Raw genomic sequence first — 18,503 nt, 5'->3', positions numbered from 1 at the left:
CAATTGGCCCAGGAAAACAATATTTACAGATTTTTGAATAAGCATAGAAAATGACCCTCCCAGACTTAAACCTTGAAACTTATATTTGTGTCATCTGAGTTCCTTCCTCAGGAAACCAAACCTCAGCAAGGAACTGAGACTCATCAGATCACCACATTCAGGCAGTGAGATGCCAGACCTCTCAACCATCTTGATCATTTCTTTGCCTTTTCCCACCTTCCCTGCTACATAAGCCCACAAATTTTAGTAATTTGGTAGAATGGATTTTTTTCCCCTCACTTTCCTCAGCAGCAGTACCCGATTAAAGCCTTCTTCTCTGACAATACTCATTATATCAGTGATTGGCATTCTGTGCAGTAAACAGCAGAACTAAGACCAAATCCCTGGCATTTCAGTAAGAAAAGAAAGAGTAGCAATGGAGGCAACACATGGTCCTTAAAAGACTGAGTAGAACAGCTTTCAATAAGTTAGGCTGAGAACAACACTAAAGGACCTGATTGAGATTTGAATGAGGAAGAAGTTTTTCTCCTTCTTTTGCAACAACAAAAATAATAATAATAAAACAGATCATTGCTAAGAAGACATTCTGAACTCCTAGGATTTAAGAGCTACCTGAGGTGGACTAAATCAAGGAGGTCCCCAAAGTCTTACAGTGGCTGTAGCAATTCCAAGTTATCCTTTGTAATACTTTGTGATTTTAAAAGGCATTGGACCAAATTAATGCCACAGTGGTGAAGCATATAGTCAGCTGGAGTTAATCTACTTTTCGTCCCAGGAGATTGAGAGTTACTCATGAGAGGAACAGTAAAGAAAGGAGCCATGTAGCAATAAATCAGTTCCATGCCCAATCCTCATTTGGGAGCCAAAGAGGGTCTGTATTAGTCCATTTTCTATAAGGAACTACCCGAGACAAGTCAATTTATAAAGAATGGGGTTTAATTGATTCACAGTTACGAAGGCCGTACAGGAAGCATGACTGGGGAGGCCTCAAGAAACTCACAATCCTGGCAAAAGGCAAAGGAGAAGCAGGTACTTCTTACATAGCTGGGGCAGGAGAGAGAGTGAAGTGGGGGAGTACTACACACTTTTAAACAACCAGATCTCATGAAAACTCATTCACTATCCTGAGAACAGCAAAAGAGAAGTCTTCTCCGTAATACAACCACCTCCCACCAGGCGCAATGCCTCCAACCTCTTTGCTAATGCATAACAAAAGTGACTTTTGCTCCATTTCCCAGTAAGTTCCTCATCTCCATCTATGACCGTCTCATCCTGGACTTAATTGTCCATATCACTATCAACACTTTGGTCACAACAATTTAACAAGTCTCTAGAAAGTTCCAAACTTTTCCTCATCTTTTTGTCTTCTTCTGAGTTCTCCAAACTATTCCAACCTCTGTCCATTGCCTAATTCCAAAGATGCTTCCACATTTTCAGGTATCTTTATATCAATGCCACCCCCTCAGTACCAATTTTCTGTATTTGTTCATTCTTGCATTGCTATAAAGTACTACTGAGACTGGGTTAAAGAAAAGAGCTTTCATTGGCTCACAGTTCCAAAGACTGTACAGGAAGCATGTCTGGGGAAGCCACAGGAATCTTACAGTCATGGCGGCAGGCAAAAAGAAAGGAGGTGGCCAGGCGGGGTGGCTCAGGCCTATAATCCCAGCACTTTGGGAGGCCAATGTGTGCGGATCACGAGGTCAGGAGATCAAGATCATCCTGGCTAACACAATGAAACCCCGTCTCTACTAAAAAAATACAAAAAATCAGCCTGGAGTGGTGGCGGGCTCCTGTAGTCCCAACTACTCTGGAGGCTGAAGCATGGGAATGGCGTGAACCCGGGAGGCAGAGCTTGCAGTGAGCCGAGATCGCGCCACTGCACTCCAGCCTGGGTGACAGAGCCAGACTCCGTCCCAAAAAAAAAAAAAAAAAAAAGAAAGGAGGCACATACTACATGGCTGGAGCAGTAAGAAGAGTGAAGGGCAAAGGGGGAAGTGCTACACACTTTTAAATAACCAGATCTCATGAGAACTCACTATCATGAGCATCACAAGTACAGCATGGGAGATGTCCACCCCCACAATCCAATCACCTCCTGCCAGGCCCCTCCTCCAACATTGACTATTACAGTTCAACACAGATTTGAGATCTGGGGACACAGAGGCAAACCATATCAGGGTCTTTCATGCAATTTTTGCTGAGAAGCAAAGAGGGATTGCTCTGTACAATCCCTAAATAAGAAATTATGAAAAGCAATGAGGCCTCAAAAAAGAGCAGAGAATTTCCTACCGGAGAGTCATGTTGTAAATTCCCACTCAAAAAATTCAAGAAAATGTCCATCTTCTGGAAGGAAGATGATTTTCTCTTGACCACAAAATTGACCAGAAAAGGGCCAGCAGTGTCCAGTTCAATAGAAAAAAATCAGGGATTAAATCCCCATTTAAAAGGCCAAAAAGGCTTCCTTCCAAAAATATTCTTGCTAGAACAGAAAAAAGCTAGGAAAAGTCCTTCTCACACAGCAAAGAACCAGGAAGAGCCCAATTTAATAGAGTTAAAGCAACTCACTATCATGCTATTATAGAAAAATGTGCAGAACACTGGATTAAGACTTGTAAGTCACCACCATGGATCACATTTTCTCCAGCCAGAAATAACACAAAGAGTTTAAGAAGCCAGCATGAATGACTGGGAAAGACAGTAAGGTCTCAGGGCACATCAGGAATCAGGACTCTATTTAAGTCATGGCACCAGAAACTGTCAAATAAATGCAAATCCGGACTTAAGAGAGTGAGAGCTTTACTCAGAAAAAAGACTATTGCAATAGGAAAAATATTCCAATCTCAGAAATCTAAAAGCATCTTAAAATCAAACAGTAAAAGACTTTTTCATTTATAGGTTAGAGAAAGGCAAGCAAACATAAGCACAGTCTATTTTAAGGAAGAAATTTGACACAAGGCAAAATCACCAGTGGGGTCTGACAAGGTCTTTCTGTAGTCAGCTGCCTTTCAGGAGAAGTATTCCATTATTTTTGGTGCTTTCTCAGGCTTGGGGGTAAGCAGAGTTTGGGAGCCTGTAGGAAGGAGTGAAGACTGACTAAAGTTTGGTCAAGACAAAGCAGAGGGAAAGAAATGGCAATTGTGAACACTTGGTCACCTATAAACATATTCCTCATGTTTATGTGTGAGGGTTCTATATGACAAGGATCAGAAAACATTTTCTGGTAAAGAAAGGATAATAAATAATTTACCCTTTGTGGCCATTTGGTCTCTGTCACAACTACTCAACTATTCTACTGTAGCTTGGAAGCAGTCATAGATAAGCCTAAAGGAATAGATGGGATTCTGTTCTAGTGTAACTTTGTTCCTGGACCAAACTAAGGGTTAGGGTGCTATTTCTCATGGCCCAATAATGAGATGCAGATGAACTGGGGAGGAAGAGAGTTTTTATTTCTGTAACCAGTTACAGGGAGAAGGCCTGGAAATTTTCACGAGACCAACTCAAAATTACAAAGTTTCCCAGAGCTTATATACCTCGTAAGCAATATGTCTATGTGTAAGTGTACATTCATCTAAAGACATAAGCGATTAACTTCTTGTAATCTATAACTAAGGTCTCAGTTTGGAACATCTTCCTCTGGAGCCTCAGTAAATTTACTTAATCTAAATGGGTCCAGGTTCTGACGTGATTACCCTTATCATGTCTCCTGATAAGTCACTGAGGTTTGGGGAGTTCCTTCAAACCCCCAATAAACTTGTTTGTGGAGGCATGGGGAGTTTCTTCAGACCCCAATAAAATTTGTTTAATCTTAAATGTGTCCTGTTAAGAATTCCTTCCTTATTTTGTCATGCTTTAAGGCCCAGGGAAGGCCTAGGCAAAACTCTGGATGGGCTTTTGTTACATTTCAGCCTTTGTATAAGGGCACTGACTTCTTTAGCTTTGAATATTCAACTTCACCACTCAGTCAGTACTGAAACAATTGTTATGGAGGCCTATGTTAGTAAGATCTGCCTTCCACCATCCCCATTGTCAATTTGCACATGATTTCTATCATGCTTGTATATTTATTTATCACTAGAATCATAGGGAGATGGAGCATTGTAATCTTTCTGGCTACTTCCTGCTGAGAGGGTTCATCCTTACGGGGCACCGAATGTAGTGCTGGAGTGGAAGAGGTCAATTTGCTCCCAGTAGCACTCTCTGTTTCAGGGGCTTAGAGGCAGCGTCTGCTGAAACATAATAGTATGCAACAGCAACAGATATAAATACGTTGCTGCTGTTTTCTTCTGAAGTTTAAGTTGTTTAGTCTTCAGTTTGCAGGGCTTTAAGAAACTACAGCTTAGGTTTCAGTAATTTCCAATTAGGATGAATGGGGAAAAAGGAAAAGAAAGAGGAAAAAATTGGAAACATTATTTTGGAATCTTGTAGCCAGAAAAATTAGAATTTAATCCAATCTGTAGAAAATAATAAAAACTACAAAACAGCAGGCAAGACTAGAATTTAACAACTGGTATACTATAGTTTTTGAAACATAATTTTTCTGTCTCCAGTATCTCATTTTTATTAAAAGACAAATCGTGGAATGACTGGTTTGCTTTATTATAATTGGCTTAATTATTTGTATACAGTGCAGCAAGAATAATTATTTTTCACATAGGCCTTTTAAATTGGCTTTGATGGAATGTTGTTCCATAGAAGGAATCTGAGATAAAACATTTTAAGGCCGAGCCCAGCCATGGATTTGTACCATCAAATACCTATGAGTTGGCTGAATTCTTCTCCTCTTGAGATTCCAAGATAATTTGGGGTTCCTGGCCTGTCAGAAAGTGACATTCTTTAGTTACCACAGATCAGAAACCCTGTACATGGACTGTGTACACAAAATATGGTGCCAATTTCCAAGGGCTTTATTGCCTCCATAAGTCAAATTTGATTCCTAAAAAGAGAGCACACCATTCCATTAAAAGCCTTGGTAAAAGAATCAGTTTTTCCTACTGTGTCCTGTTACAAAAGAAAACAGAATCTTATTGCAGTTATGCAAATAATTATATTGACTCACAAATCATTTCAAAATTCTGGAGAAATCAGGTAGAGAGAAACAAATATGCTCAAAATTGTGTTTATAGGAGTACACTTTATGTAATTGTTAAAAAGCTGTTACTACCTCAAAAGAAAGGTTCCTTCACTCTGAAAAGCAAAACAAAGGATTAGCAACATTTTAAGCAGAAAGTAAAAAAGATCACTTCAGTCTCCTATTAGCTCAGTTCATGCAGTTAATTCCTGTCCTGCTTGATATTAGTGAACATTTTAGCTCTTCAAGAGTCCTAAAAGTTTTTCCTCTATTCTGATTTCACAATCTCTACAGTTATCAGAAACCTGCATTCAAGAGCACCTGTTAGAGCTTTATAGCTGATTATAAAACCACCTTCTAAAGAGGACCAAAATAAGACAACAATTGTTTATGGGTAACAAAAAGTTTTAGGGTAGTCTTAGTTAAAGACACAATTGACAAGGAAATCTGTTACCTCTATAGCACACAATACTTTTAGCATAACAATTATAATTATTACTGATAATGTACACTAAGATATATCAGAATTATGGGAGTCTCCCATAACTTTGGAACACATACCAATAACATATTTATACAAATTTAGCCCAAAGAAAGCCAAACACATGTTACACTGTTAACTCTTAGCAACCTTTACTTTTGGTGAAAACCTTGGTAAGTTTGGGATTTTAATTATGTACTAGGTGTGGAGCCTAGGACCTAGACAGAAGTGCAGATAAGGTCTGACTTATTCAAGCATCTAACTCCATGTGTCCCAGGCCTTACCTAGCTGTAAAGCAGGCAAGTTTTACAGCTAAGAGTCATAGTAGCATTTTATAAAGCGTTTATGAGGCCTAATCACCTTTAAATTGTGTAACATATCTTGCATAAATTCCTTTGCATAAATTCTTTCATGACTTACACAGACAAACTATGACATGCCTTGACTTTCTGACTTGTTCTAAACATCCCTCTTTTTAAACAACCAGTTATTTTACTTTAGGACAAGAATTTAACATACCAGATCCTTTCTTATATAGAATCTCTTTTCTTTAATATCTTTTTGCATAGCTAGGGGCATGACTAATTTCATAAGTCCTCAGGCCTTATCTAGAATTTAGCACTCCAAAACATATTGAACAATTTTTAAGTCAAAGAAGCAGTTTATGACCTAAAGCATTTAGCAAACCTAATATTTGACCTGCATAATTTAGACCAAATGTTTACATTTTCAATATTTTTATTTTACCATTAATCTTTAAAATTCTCTGTATTTTTATAACTTTCTTTATATCTCTCTCATTTCCTAGTTTCTTTTACCTTGTTTTATATGTAATCTTTAAGTAAACTGAATTAGACAAAAATTAGTTACCATTTAAAAAGGACACAATTTTTAGAAGGAATGTTTTCCTACAATGTATTTTTATTGGAAAATACCCAAATAATGAAATACCTGTTGTTTAATATAACTTTAGATTCTAAATTGTGACAAGTTTGTTTACAAGTATTTATCCCATTACATTTATCTAATTATTTATTTTAATTATTTACCTAGATTGCTTATGAAAGCTGATAGTCACCAGTTAAAGTTATGAAAGCCATTGCAAAATTATAGATGAGACAGTGAAAATGATCTGACCTGATTCCATCTTGCTTCTAACGTCCAAGCTATACTTGTTCATTAACTTAGTTTATAGTTTAGCTTTGAAACAAAGATGATAACAGTCTTTTCCCAGAAAAATTTCCTTCATGTCTGTGGACTAGACTACTTAAGGCCACAAGATTAAAAGTTAGGGTATATTGCTAAATAATTCATGATGTAGCAATCTTCATTAAACCAATATTAATGTTTCACTTATTAAAAATTACAAAAGCAAAGATCACTCTGTTTTGGGCTGAGTTACAGTTTTATAGCCTCTGTGCCAAATTGTGACACCTTATAGTATGTGGCAGAGATAAGTATGAAATTGTTTGATAAATAAATGCAAACAAAAATGTATGCTGGCAGCTCTTAAGACATTTCTAATATTACTTCACCAGTAATTTTTAAAGCTAGCTTATTTATTAAAGATTTTACTTAAGTCACAGAAAGTTTAAAAAGCATTTGACTAGTTTTTCATTTTTTTCTGTTAAAGTATGTAAGTGCTTTTATTTTTCTTTGAGCCAATTAATTAGAACTCTTTTATACATTTTTAGTAGTAAAACATGGTGTACACAAGACATAAATACTCAGACATATTAGGCATGTCAATAGAAGTACATTTTATAGATTCCTAAGACCTCCCTTTTCCTAACTTTTAACTGGATCTTTGAGCTCTGGGAAGAGTCCACATTTAATCCCGGGTTTTCAAAAAGGGAGAATTATTCTGAGGCTAGACCAAGTGATGCTTTTATAGTGCTCTTAAAAATAATTTTTTTTCCAAACAAAGACATTTCTAAGTGTCTAAGTTACACTTTTTCTTAAAAAACCTAGAGTAGCTTCTGTGACAATAGCTATTAATGAAGAAAACAAAATTCAGTCAACTGAGAAGAAAAAATCTTTTGCTCAAAAAGACAAGGTCCTAGGAGAGATATAAACCTGAAGACCTTTTCAATACAAACATGCACACATGCACACACACATATACACATCTGGGATGTTAGCTTTAAATTAAGGTGACTGTTAACCATTCAGCTCCTAAAAAATAATAATAATATTTTACTTCCCAGAGGCCTGTAATCAGGAATGGACCCAATACCTCCCATTTCAAGTTTACATGGTATCAAAAGGAACAAGACAGATACACAAACAAGTGGAGACAAATTTTGGACAACACAAGTGGGAGTGCACTTGGGCAAAACAGACTCAAAACCAACTCATAACCTGATCTCAACCAAAATGTAAAGCAAGTGTATGAGTGAGCTCGATTGCTTCCCTTGGTAAAACTCTTGATGGGCTTTTGTTACATTCCAGCCTTTGTAAAATGGCACTACTTTTTAAGCTTTTAATATTTAACCCACTCAGTCAGTACCGAAAACAGTTGTTATGGAGGCCTGTGTTAGTGAGATCTGGCCTGCCATAACTTTATTTATAAAACAGATGCCTGGCCAGAAGTGGCCCATGGACCTTATTTTGCCACCCTGTGCTCTATAGTATCTCATCAGTTAGAAATTAAATTTACTGAAATGTGAGAAAAAACACAAATAACAATTGCTCAAACTTCCTTCCTAGTAATATCAGTCTGTTTCTTATTGACCAATCTGTTTCAAAAAGCCACACTTATCCTAAAGAAAGCTTGGAAAACAGATATCGAACAAGGCACATGATCCCCAAATAAATTGCTACTTGTGATTAAGGAAGAAATACAACCAATTTCTTATTCGAGTTTTTTTTTTTTTTCTTATTCTAGGACATCTTTGATGTAAAGGATAAAAATGAGAATTTAGAATTTGAGAGTTGACCCAGATTTCATAATGACCTGTTTATTTAACTCAAGTTTATATAAGAATAGGGGACAATCTCATCTTAAAGTAGAAACAAGATATTCCTAGAATGTTTTTATTTTTCTTTACTCAGTACAGCATTTGACACAAGATCTGAGAATTCTTGACTTATTAATGATTTACAAAAAACAGGAATAAAAAAACTAGTCTTTCCCAAGTTACAGTGATAAAATACAAGTAGGCCTAAAATATAAAGGTAGTTTCAAATTCTGAAGATTTCACATGAACTGTCTGAACCAAGAGGGCTAGCGCTAATAAATTGCTTTTCAAATCTATTTGCAAAAAGGGAACATTTAGGGGCTCCATGGAATCGTAACTCATGGTATGAAAAGGGGAATATATGTCTGTTTTCTTCACTGACAGTTAAGCTGTTTGGAATTTCATTGGTTCATTTCCTAAAGGCTTCTCCTTTGCTCATTTACAGATTCCTGCATAGAAACAATTCATTCTTTGGATGCAAAAGTGTCTCATTCTTAGCTAGTTTAGCCATTTGTATGCTGGTCTGTGTCAGAGTGAGAAAAATCCCCCTTGAGCACTCCTATAGTCTTTCTAAGGCCAATCTTATGTTTACAAACATTTCTGAATCTGCTTTATCATCCTACCCTGGAGAACATGGATTTGATATATATATATATATATATATACATATATTTTAAGTTAAACATTTTGTTTGTTTTAAAACAGCACACTAAGATAATGCTACACTATTTAATCCTTTGTTCTTTTTACAGTCTTTTATTCCTTTGAGATCTTTGTCATTTTAATTTTTTGTATTGCTGCATTTCCTATTTCCCATATAGCTCTTTATTAAAAATATTTTGCATTTAGATCAAATGTATCAGTAATTTAGGAGATATGTTTTGAACTAATTTTTAAAAGGATTCAACACTATGAGCAGTTTTTCTTTTTAACAATAATATCTATTTCATTTGATAAGCATGTAAATAACTAATTTATTTCACTTCCCGACCCTCAGTTTGGTCCGAGAACACCATCTCATGTCTGATTGTTTCTAATAACCTATTTAAACTACTATTTTAATAAAACAATATATAGTATCCCTTAAGGGGCCAATAATATATTGCCTCATGGCTTCTTCTGGGTACTTCTTGTCCATTACACAGAAAAAAACAACTCACCGAGAGCATGGTATTACAGCAGAGACAGAATTTAATTAATGCAGAGTTAGCCAACAGGTGGGACTGGAGTTGTTACTTAAGTCAGTCTTCCTGAGAACTCAGAGGCTAGGATTTTTATGAATAATTTGGTGGGCAGGGGCCTGGGGTGCTGCTTATTGGTCTGGGATGAAATTATAATTTCAAAATGGAGGTGTCAAAAATGGTCCTCCTGCACTGAGTCTGTTCTCTGGGTGGAGGACACAGGACCAGTAGAGTCATGAATTGCAGGTCCAGGTGGAGTCAGTTGATTGACAGAATGCAAAAGTCTGAAAATCATCTCAAAAGACCAATCTTAGGTTTTACAGTAGTGATGATATCTATAGGAGTAAGTAAGGAAGTCATAAATCTTGTGAGCTTTGGCCACATGATTCCTGAGCATCAAGGGAATATAGAAAGGCAAGCTTAGGGGACAATGGCTGGTTATCAGTTAACTAGGCTTACATCTTAGAAGAACTCAGGGCCTTCCCATTAGGATTATAGACTTTTATTAGTCTTACAAATGGAGTTTAGGTTCCTGAGCAAGGAGGAGATTTATTTTAGATAGGGACTCTTATCATCCTCTTTTCAAAGTTAAACTATCAACTAAATTCCTCCTGTGGTTAGTTTGGCCTATGCCCAGGAATGAGTGAGGACAGTCAGCCTGTGAGGCTAGAAGCAAGATGGAGTTGGTCATGGTAGATTTAACTCACCGTCATTATCTTTGCAAAGGCAGGTTCAATAAAAAGAGTAAGTTTTCATTGGGATGCTGTTGAGGCTGAAAAACTTCTTTTAGCCATCATCTAAAATGAAGATAAATAACTACATGTAGACACTGAGCTGCAGCATCTAATATGTGTTCACACTCTTGATCTGTCTTGGTTGCCTAGTTTTCTTCAGCTCCTATATATGTTATTGAGGCTCAGAAACCAATACACTAAAATATAGTGTTTTGACATGATGAACTAAAGAAAAGCCTCACGGTTTCTCTGATCTTCTCCCTGCCCTAGTCTTTCTCCCAAAAAAGCTGAAGTTCTTTCATCTGCCCATGATACAGACCCACCAAGGAGAAAAATTGGTTTTTTTCTCCCATTCCTTGTTATCTCACTGTCTATTACAGAAAACAAGACGAAGAATGCAATCACATCTGAACAGACCCTTTCACATATTTACAAGTTAATCTTTGTTCCTGGATCTCTTTACTCTTTCTAGTAATCCCCTCAACAGAAGTCCTTTTCTCTAATTTTCCATAAACTGTTTCATCAGGATGGCATATAAACTCTTGAACCTCACTGGGTGTTTCGGTGTTCATTCTGAAGATACATGTCAAATAAATTTGTTTGCCTTTTCTCCTATTAATCTGCCTTATTTCAGTGATTTTTTTCAATGAAACTTGAGAGGGCAAAAGGGAAGTTTGTCCGTGGCTCCCCTACAAATTTATGTATTAAAAAATTATTCTTGGTGACATTTCTAGAACTTCATATTTCCATTAGCATTATATTTCATCAAGGACTGCAAAAACAGAAAAATTCAAATTTTAAACTAACAACAACAACAGAAAATACGTGTATATTTTTATTTACTAACATGCTCTGTGTTCTGCATAATGTCATCAAAAAATAAAATACTAATTTATTTAAACACTTGTATAACATGATCCAAAAGTTTTTCAAAGCATATCTTCTCACATCTAATCTATATTTCAATTTTCTTATACATAAGGAATAATATATCTGAAGAGAAATAAAAATAAAATCAGGAAACATGTGGTAACCAAGTAGTTGATTTTTCAAATACTGTTAGTGCTCTTTTTTTTTAGTAATTTTATAAAATTACTCTAAACGGAAGTATTACACATATATGCATGCTTATTGAATGATATGTATCACCTTATTCATCCTGGTATTGGTAGAATGTGGTCTTGAATGCTATTGTTTTGAATCTTCAAAGCTCACCTGAATACCTGGAGATTTAAAATAAGTTTCCATGAAATTTGGGACCAATGTGGTATTTTATTTTTAAATGACAAAGAGGCTCATAATTGCTTATAGGGTTTCTTTTGTGTCTTTCTCTACATTCTATGCATTTTCTATTCTTTACTAAGATACTTTAAAAAATTATTTGGCTAACACTTTTTCATCATAGTACCTAGCTATGTTTATTCAATCTTTGCATGTCTTCAATCTGCAATGCATTCTTCTTTAGTTTCTGCCTTTCTCTCCTATACCCAAATGTTTTCTTGATCTTAAAATACTTTCCAATCCACCCCCAAGCCCCTATCATCACTATTAGAAAACTATTTTATTCTAGCTAGGTTTTTGCATACTTTGCTAGTCAAAGAATGGAAATCTTCCAGCCCTTCTTAACTTAGTCTCCCAAAATTCTTAACAAAACAGTAATTGAGTAATACATCTACATTGCCAAAAAAAAGGTAAAATCTAGTTGGGAGAGATGATATGAATTAAACAGTTTGTGGAGAGTATATAGTACAATTGTTAAAGGGACTGTTTTCAGGACCACCCACAGATACCAAAATCAACTCATGCTAAAGTCCTAAAGTAAAATGGGATAGTATTTGGTTATAACCTACACACATCCTCTCAAATACTTTAATTATCTCTGAATTACTTACAATACCTAATATAATACAATGTAATACTATGTAATAGCAGTTATACTGTACTGGTGTTTTTATTTGTATAATTTTATATAATTATATTATTTTTGTGTTTTTTTCCCAAATATTTTTGATCTGTGATCGGTTGAATTTGTGTATGTGAACCATGCAGATATGGAGGGCCAACTGTATATTGTAAATTACATACTTTGGAATATAGTCTATGTGAAGATAAATACAAATCAAAGGAGAAAAAACCTCTGGTACAAAAGGGGAAAGACACTCCTCTCATCTCTTTTCTGATAAATTTTACATTAAAAAACATGTCATTGTAAGTTATTTCTCTGCCTCTTTGAAATGCATTTAAATATTTTGAAAAGCAAAATAAGCTCCTTGCCAGCTTTTAGAGCAAGCCATATCTTTCTCAAGAACCTGGGAACAATCTCTTTGAAATATAATCTTCAAAAATTGAAGCATCCCGACCTCCCAGTTTTTGTAAGAAGGTAGAAGCCTAATTTAAATGAGTACCTTCCTCCAAATTGCAAAATGAACTCCTGTCATCACAGTATAAGAAGTTTCTTTTTCCTTTGGATAAAAACAATTTACTAATACAAATGGTTACCCCAGTTCCAGGTAAATTTACAATAAAGCATATGTGACAAATGGTACTTTTGAGTTATTTTACTTGAGGACTAGTCATTATTTATCTTGAAACATGCATGTAATAGGTTGTACCTGCTCAGTTATCAAAGGGTGAGATTTCTTTTTTGCAATCTCTAGCAGGTTGCTTGTGGTTTGCATCACATTCTGGTTTAATATTTATTTAATAACAAAACTATTTTCTTTCTCACATACCATTGTGTACAAGTTTTCTGTTTCCTGGAGTAACAGAAGTTTTGTTTGAAATGATATTCTTCTAACAACTATCAGGAGCTATTTAATAAGGTACAAACCATAGCGCAAATACAGTTTGAGAAAGGAGACCACTTATCTCTCTCTTTATCTAATATATAGATTATTAATGAAAAATATAACATGCATTGGACATTAATATGTTGTTAAATATTCATATTTAAGATATTAGCATATATTAATGTTAATGTGTTAATATATTATGCATATAAGATGTAATACAGGTAGGCATACCTTCTTTAATTGTGCCTTGTTTTATTGCGTTTGACCGATACTACATTTTCTACAAATTGTGGCAACCCTGCATACAGCAAGTCTATCAGAACCATTTTTCCAAAAGCATGTACTCACTTTATGTCTCTGTGTCACATTTTGATAATCTTCTCAATATTTCAAACTTTTTCAAAGTATTATACATGTTATGGTCATCTGTGGTCAGTGCTATTTGATGTTACTATTGAAATAGTTTTTGGGGCTCCACAAACCACATCCATATAAGATGCCAAATTTAATCAATGAATATTGTGTGTACTGACTGCTCCACCCACTGGGTACTCATCCAAGTCTCTTCATTTTCCCAGGCCTCTCTATTCCCTAAGCCATAAAAATATTGAAATTAGGCCAATTAGTAACCTTACAATGGCCTCTAAGTGTTCAAGTGAAAGAAAAAATACCATGTCCCTCACTTTAAATCAAAAGCTAGAAATTATTCAGCTTAATGAAAAGGGTATGCTGCAAACAGAGACTGGCTGAAAGCTAGGATTCTTGCATCGAACCATCAGACATGTTGTCAATGGAAAAGAAAACTACTTGAAAGAAATTAAACGGTAACTTTGGCTGGTCCAAGTGTGCTGGTGTCTATAACTAATTGATCACGACTAGTTACAAATGTCTTTGTTCTTTCTGCACTGTCACTGTTTCAATTAACTAGCTTAAAAAAAGAAAAGTGCTATACCAGTGAACACGCAAATGATAAGATGGTAAAACAGCCTTATTGCTGATCTGGAGGAAGTTTTAGTGGTCTGGATAGAAAATCAAACCAGACATTACAGTTCCTTAAGCCAAAGCATAATCCAGAGCAAGGATCTAACTCTCTTCAATTCAGTGAAGGCTGACAGAGGTGAGGAAGTTGCAAAAGAAAAGTTGGAAGCTAGCAGAGGTTAGGTCATAAGATTTAAGAAAAGAAGCCACCTCCATAATATAAAATTACAAGCTGAGGCAACAGTTGCAGATGTACAAAATGCAAACAGTTACCCAGAAGATCTAGCTAATATTACTGATGAAGACAGCCACAGTAAACAACAGATTTTCAACATAGATGAAGCAGCCTTCCGTTGGAAGAAAATGCCATCTAGGACTTTTACAGCTAGAGGTAATAAGTCAATGCCTGACTTCAAAGTTTTAAGGACAAGCTGTCTCTCTTATTAGGGGCTGTATTAGTCTGTTCTCATGCTGCTAATAAAGATATATCTGTGATTGGGTAATTTATGAAGGAAAGAGGTTTAATTGATACACAGTTTCACATGGCTGGGGAAGCCTCACAATTATGGCAGAAGGTGAATGAGGAGCAAAGTCATGTCTTATATGGCAGCCATCAAGAGAGCTTGTGCAGGGGATCTCCCATTTATAAAACCATCAGGTCTCTTGAGACTTATTCACTAACATGAGAACAGTGTTGGGGAAACTGCCCCCATGATTCAATTGTCTCCACCTGGCCCTGCCCTTGACATGTGAGGATTATTACAATTCAAGGTGAGATTTGAGTGTGGACAGAGCCAAACCATAAGCCAATGTATTAATAGCTGGTGACTTCAAGTTAAACCAGTGCATATTTACCATTCTGAAAATAACAGGATACTTCAGAATTGTGCTAAACCTATTCTGCTGTGCTCTATAAATAAAACAACAAAGCATGGATAACAGCACCTCTGTTTACAGTGTGGCTTAATGAATATTTAAAGCCTACTGTTGAGACCTACTGCTCAGAAAAAAAGATTCATTTTAATTGGTACTGCACACTGACAATGCATTTAGTCACCCAAGAGCTCTGATAAAGCAAAAGTATTAATGTTGTTTCCATGCCTGCAGACAAATAATCCATTATGCAGTCCATGGATCAAGGAGTAATTCTGACTTTCAAGTCTTATTATTTAAGAAACACATTTTGTAAGACTGTAGCTGCCATAGATTCCTCTGATAAATCCAGGCATTCAATTGATAATTTTTTGGAGAAGATTCATCATTCCAGATGCCATTAAGAACATAACTGATATTATGGAAGGTGGTTAAAATATCATCATTACCAGCAATTTGGAAGAAGATTCTGACCTTCATGGATGACTTTGAGGGGTTCAAGATATCAGTAGAGCAAATAACTGCAGATGTGGTAGAAACAGCAAGAGAACTGGAAATAGAAGTGGAGTCTGAAGATAGGACTGAATTGCTGCAATTTCATGACAAAAGTTAATTAAACAAATGAGGTTTTTTAATAGATAAGCCAAGAAATTAGGTTTCTTGGGAGGAGATCTATATGATAAGGATGGTGTGAACATTGTTGAAATGGCAACCGTATGTTTAGAATAGCAGTTGCTGCTCAACTGATCAAGCAGTAGCAGGATTTGAAAGGACATATCTCAATTTTGAAAGAAGTTCTACTGTATGTACTGTGAGTAAAGTGCTTTCAAACAGTATCGCATACTACAGAGAGATCTTTCATGAAAGAGTCAATAGATGCAGCAAACTTCATTGTTTTCTTATTTTAAGCAATTGCCACAGCCACTCCATCTTTCAGCAACCACCACTTTGATCAGTCAGCAGTCATCAACATCAAACTAAGACCTTCCAGCAGCAAAAATATTTTGACTCACTAGAGGCTCAGATAATCATTAGCATATTTTAGCAATAAATTATTTTTAATTAAGGTATACACATTGTGTTTTTTAGACCTAACGTTTTTGTACACAGTAGATTACAGGGAAAGATATATATATTTATAACTTTTATATGCACTGGGAAACCAAAACATTTTTGTGATGTGCTTTCTTGCAATATTTGCTTTATTGAGGTGGTCTGCAACCAAACCCACTATATCTTCAAGGTAGGCCTGTATTATATGGAGTGATAGGAGAGAAAGATAAGTGAGATCTTTTTTCTCAAACTAATTTTCTGTTTCTTATTACATGAAAGGGGATAATGTCTATTCTTACCTAATTGGATTCTTGTGTACATTAAAGATTATATATGCGAAGTGTTAAACAGAGAATTCTTATATTACAGTCAGTGCATAGCAATGGGATGACTTATATCAGGGCAGTCACATCAATACTGCAAGGTTCACAGAATCAGATGGAACTCCATCTCTACTTTTTGCAAGCTCTGGGGCTAGGAGACAAACCTCAGTGAATTTTTTGTTCCTCAATTGTATGAGGAAGAATGAGAAGACTTACTATTTAAGTATGAATACTATACAAGGTATATAGTAATAGTTCTGTGATTACTTGCCCTTATTTTAAAAATGTTTTTATGCAAAGATGAAGAGAAAGAGGTAAGGAATACAGGCAAGGGGAAGAAAAGGAACCCCAAGACCAACAATAAAAGAAGCATACTGAGCAGGGTGTTGAGAAGACTCGTATCTCAGCAAATCACTTTATATTTGTAGGAGAAACATATTGTCTATAACTCATAGAATATGGTGCCAGATGATCAGAGAATATAAAAGCATCATTAACACTTTAATATATAGTTGGCAATGGGACATATCTTCTCTTCATTCTGAAAATTCTTCATTAAGTGTTATTTGAAGACTTTTGTCTATTTTTCTACTAGACTTTCTTTCTGTTTTAATTGATTTATAAGACTTATAGAATAACTGTAATTCCTGGTGTAGGAATTACAAATACATATAATGAAAATGTCTTCTCTTAGTCTGCAGCTTGCTTTTTTATTATATTAATGGAATCTATGATGAACAAGCTTCCTTCATGTTAACACTGTCCTCTGTATCATTTTTTTTCTGCCATAGATAACAGTTTTATGCGACCTGTTGAAGAAAGCTCTGCTTATCTTCTCTTACACTTTTAAAAGCTTTATGGTTTATATTTTACATTTGAATGGAAAAATCCAGTAAGAATTTATTTTTGCATATGATGTGAAGTAGTCCAGACAGCTATTTTTTCTTTTATGGATTTCTATTCAACCCAGCACCATATATTAAAAGTTTTCCCTTAATTTTACTTTTTAAAATTAAATCAGATGAATATACATGTATGAGTCTGTTTCTATAATGTACTCTGTTCCAAGGCTTAATTCATTTAACCTTGTGTCAGTAGTAAACTGTTCGCATTCCTATGGCTTTACAGTAGATCCTTGATATATGGGCAGTGTAAATTTCCTACCTTTATTCTTCAAAATTGACTTGGCTATGCTTGGCTTTGCATTTCTATATAAATTTTAGAACCAAATTATAAATTTCCATGCAGCAGAAAATCTGCAGAGATTTTTATTGGAATTCTGCTTTTCTAGAGATCAATTAATGAGACTTGGAATTCTGCAATAAATAAGCAGAAGATAACCTAGTTTACATAGGTGTTGCTTAATTGTTCTTAATAAAATTTTATAATTTTCTGGGTAGAATCCTCACACAAGGTCTCGATTTATATAAAGGTGTTTGAATTTTTCTGCTATTTTTAGTGGTATTGTTATTAATTTTCCACAGGATAGTTCTAAAAAACTACACACTGATTTCCAGCAAAATTAAAAGGAAATTATACTAAGGTGATTAACAATGACCTAACCCACAGCTTTGATGCATAAATTTTAATATTTTTGAAATTCCTTTTTTTCATAGTTTTTCTTTATCTTTTTGGTATTATTTTTCTATACCCTCATCTTTGTATATAACCCAACACATAGAAATCTTCCTGACATTTCTTATGGAGTAAAAAACCTGCTACAATATCAAACCTTCCTAAGAAAACTAGAAAAAGATTCTCTAAATGTACTTATAATGGAAAAATTTGATGTGTTTTTAAGAATAAAATAGATGGAATATCTGTTGAATAATTACATTAATGATATACCTATTTTTCATTTCTAGGACAAATTCATGAAATCATGACACTAATACCACCTCCTCTCTTTCTGTCTCATATATAAAATATATAATATATTTAAAAATAACGTATTATAATTATCAAATAATTGTATATAATACACATTATACTATATATATCATAAAACTTATTATATAATACATAATACAGTCTATGAGATATGTGAATTTTTACTG

General features: G+C 35.0%; 1 long non-coding RNA gene across 1 annotated transcript in view; it reads left to right on the top strand.

Moving 5' to 3' along the window:
• LOC129057704 (uncharacterized) overlaps window positions 1-18,503 on the top strand; it is a 1,380,833-nt gene that overhangs the window by 1,252,914 nt on the left and 109,416 nt on the right. The gene's annotated exons all lie outside the window — the stretch shown is intronic.

The sequence above is a fragment of the Pongo abelii genome, chromosome 12 (assembly GCF_028885655.2).
Source record: "Pongo abelii isolate AG06213 chromosome 12, NHGRI_mPonAbe1-v2.0_pri, whole genome shotgun sequence".
Taxonomy (NCBI): Eukaryota; Metazoa; Chordata; class Mammalia; order Primates; family Hominidae; genus Pongo; species Pongo abelii.
This window is presented reverse-complemented; position numbering and strand designations above follow the sequence as displayed.